This window comes from Lactuca saligna, chromosome 3 (genome assembly GCF_052625555.1).
Source record: "Lactuca saligna cultivar CGN05327 chromosome 3, ASM5262555v1, whole genome shotgun sequence".
NCBI lineage: Eukaryota > Viridiplantae > Streptophyta > Magnoliopsida > Asterales > Asteraceae > Lactuca > Lactuca saligna.
This window is the reverse complement of record NC_136419.1, coordinates 204,735,296-204,739,505: the sequence shown is the minus strand read 5'-3', so window position 1 is coordinate 204,739,505 and position 4,210 is coordinate 204,735,296.

The window sequence follows — 4,210 nt, the reverse complement described above, 5'->3', positions numbered from 1 at the left end:
TCAAGTTTATTTTATACATAAATTTTGACGCTTATTTTTATTCTTAATTAATCAAACCACATAATTAAGCAATTAAGCACAAAACACTTAATACTCAAATAATACACTTCTATTATTTCAAAACGGGTTACAAAGGTTAACCTAGACTATTATATCATCATTAATGACAGGCCCAGAAACACAGGCGTTACAATTCTCTCCACCTTAGAAAGATTCCATCCCCGGAATCACACATCAACAAACAAATGCGGATAGCGACCCATCATGTCACTCTCCGTCTCCCAGGTGAGATTCGGCCCATTCGTGTGTTTCCATCGGACAAGCACTAACTCGACCATCTTGCGTTGCAACTTCTTAGTCTTTCGGTCAACAATTGCCTCTGGTTCTTCAATCAACCTTTTGTCCTCATCGATTCTCAACTCCGAAAGTGGAATCATGTTGGGAACTTCCCCCGTGGACTTCCGTAAATAACACACATGAAAAGTGTTATGAATTCAATTCAGTTCTTCTAGTTGTTCGAGCTTGTAAGCTTGGTTCCCAATTCTCTGAAGAACTTCAAACGGTCCAATAAACCTTGGACTCAACTTTCCCCTTTTACCAAATCTTATAAGTCCCTTCCACGGCGAGACATTAAGCAAAACCGAATCCCCAAATTCAAAAGTCATCGGTCTTTGCTTTTGGTCAGCATAGCTCTTTTGACGATCCTGAGCCGCTAACATTCTTTCCCTAATTATTTTCAACTTTTCAGCAGTTTAATGAACCATCTCCGGTCCCATAAACTACTTTTCCCCAACCTCAAGCCAACAAGACGGCGTACGACACTTTTGTCCATACAAAGCTTGGTAAGGTGCCATCTTAATGCTCGAGTGAAAACTATTATTGTAGGAAAATTCTACCAACGGTAAATGTTCATCCCAATTACCTAGGAATTTCAAGGTACATGCTCTTTGCATATCTTCAAGTGTTTGTATCGTTCGTTCGCTCTGGCCATCAGTCTGCAGATGGTAAGCTGTACTTAAACACAACTTGGTACCCATTTCCTCTTGTAGACTTTTCCAAAACCTTGAGGTGAAACGACTATCACGATCTGACACAATTGTTATCGGAACACCGTGAAGTCTCACAATTGCCTTCACATAAGAATTCGCAAGCTTTTCCATAGGCCATTTCTCCCTGGCTGCTATGAAATGCGCACTCTTAGTGAATCAATCGACGACCACCTAAATCATGTCGTAACCATTCTTTGTTTTGGGCAGTTTAGTGACAAAATCCATAGCAATGTGTTCCCACTTACCCATAGGCACAGGCAATGGTTCTAAACTACCATACAGTTTCTGATGTTGTGTCTTTACTCTCGCACAAGTCACACACTTCGCCACATACTTTGCAACATCAAGCTTCATCGTCGGCCACCAGTAGTAGGGTTTTAGGTCCCTATACATTTTAGTGCTACCTGGATGAATCGAGTACATGGTTTTGTGAGCTTCTTCCATAAGAAGATCTCTGATTCCTCCTATCTTAGGTATCCAAATCCGATCCTGGAACACCTTCAGTCCATGACTATTTACACCGAACACCAACGTTTTGCCTAAACGTTCCTCCTTTCGGTCATTCTTTTTACAAGCTTCCTCTTGAGATTTCTTTATACTTTCCATAATGGTCGAGACAAATTCAATTCTCAACGCTCTTGGCCTTTTCCTTTCAAGATTGACTTTCTGACTGAGAACCTCAGCAACAACATTTGCTTTACCAGGGTGGTAAAGTATCTCACAGTCGTAGTCTTTAAGTAATTCTAGCCAGCGTCGTTGCCTCATATTTAACTCTTTCTGATTGAAGAGATATCGGAGACTCTTATAATCAGTGAAAAGTTTGCACTTCGTACCATAGAGGTAATGCCTCCATATCTTCAGAGTGAAAACTACCGCTGTCAACTCCAAATCATGAGTCGGATAGTTCTTTTCATGCTCTTTCAGTTGTCGAGTCGCATATGCTATCACCTTTTCTCTTTGGGTCAAAACACAACCCAATCCAACCCCAGACACATTGCTATAAACAGCGAAGTCTTCAACTCCATCGGGTAGAGAAAGTATCGGTGCCTCGCATAGTTTCTTCTTTAGCTTCTCGAATGCTTCTTTATGCTTCTCACTCCAAACATAAGTAGCTCCTTTGTGGGATAGATCTGTCAATGGAGTAGCGATTGAAGAAAAACCTTGGATAAACCTTCGGTAATATCCGGCTAATCTCAAAAAGCTTCGGATCTCTGTGGGACTTTCCGGTTGTTCCCACTTCATTACAGCTTCAACCTTGGTGGATCAACCATTATCCCTTCTTGGTTGACCACATGACCCAAGAATTGGACTTCACAAATCCAAAAATCACATTTGGAGAACTTAGCATACAACTTCTCCTTCTTCAAGACTTCTAACACTTCTCGCAAGTGTCTTCCATTCTCCTCCTAGCTTTTCGAGTAAATCAGAATGTCATCTATGAACACTATCACAGATTTATCAAGGAACGGATTACAAACTCGGTTCATTAAATCCATGAATGCTGCCGGAGCATTGGTTAGTCCAAACGACATAGCTAAGAACTCGTAGTGTCCATATCTAGTTCTGAATGCAGTCTTCTCTATATCCTGCTCTCTTACTTTTAGCTGATGATATCCTAACCTTAGATCGATCTTTGAGAAATAGCTCGAACCTTGCAATTGATCAAATAGGTCATCAATCCTCGACAACGGATATCTATTCTTTATTGTTGCCTTATTCAGCTCTCAGTAATCAATGCACATTCTCATACTTCCATCATTCTTCTTCATGAATAACACCGGAGCTCCTCAGGGTGATGAACTAGGTCTAATGAAACCTTTATCCAATAACTCCTGAAGTTGCATCATCAACTCCTTCATCTCCGTTGGTGCTAATCGATAAGGTGCTTTTGCAATTGGCATTGTTCCTAGTAACAAGTCAATACGGAATTCTACTTGTCGATCGGGCGGTAATCCAGGAAGATCTTAGGGAAATACTTTCGGATAATCACACACCACTGGAATACTCTGCATCACCTTCTTTTCCTTCTTAGCATCAACCACACACCACTGGAATACTCTGCTATGGTGATGTTGTTGGATTAATGTCTAAGTCAATAACTATAATTGGTAAGACTTGACCCGACCCGACATGGTCCATTTGGGTTGCATGGCATCATGCACTTGGATAAACTAAAATGAGAAATAACACTTAAGGTTTGTTAATATATTATAAGTTCTAATATATTAATAAGGTTATTTAATTAGTATTGATCAAGAATTAATTTGGAATTAATTAAGTGATCAAAAGGAGACTAATTAAACATATGGGTTGATTGTGTAAATCATTCATTCTTATATATGTGGGCTTGTGATCCAAGATTCCTTATGTTGGACTAAGTCCATGGGGTGACCCATGGATACTCCATGGAGGTTAAAATCCATGGAGCATAAGGAATGGGTAAAGTCATGAGTTACATGGTGTAACCCTAATAGCCACCATATAAAAGAAACCCATGGCTCAAGAAATCGTTACTACACTTTGTGTATGTATAAGGGCTACACGATTTCATGAAGTGTTCTAATTTCTCTCTAAGTTATTCCAAGTGCTTATGGTGTTGTGTGAACCATTTGAGGTGTCACACTTGGGGCACTAGGCACTCAAGCTTCATGAAGACAAGCACTATCAAAGAGGTATGTATTCTATCTTGTTATATCCATTATTTTGTATGCTAGATTAGGATAATACCTTGGATGTTCATATTTGCATGTATAATAGACAAAACTTAGATCCAAGGTATTTAGGGTTGCATGTACACTTAGTATTGTTAGCATGCTCATAACCCAACAGTGGTATCAGAGCCTAGGCTTGTTTTCTTGTTATACCTGCAATAGAAGCTGAAAAATCGAGTTTTGATGCTGTCAGCCCAGCTGACTCGCCGAGTCCATGAAGGGACTCGACGAGTCCAAGGCAAAATGCATCCAACTCGCCGAGTTGTGTTCATGCACTCGACGAGTTGGACCCCAGACAGCATATCTTCGAGGTTTTTGGCTAGAAATGGACTATGAACATTACCCTAAGTTGTTTTGAACCTATAAACTTGTTTTTTAATGTGGTAATGTTCATGCTAATCCATTTTCAAAGATAATTGTCAATAGATTCATGTTTTGTATTAGTTTAAA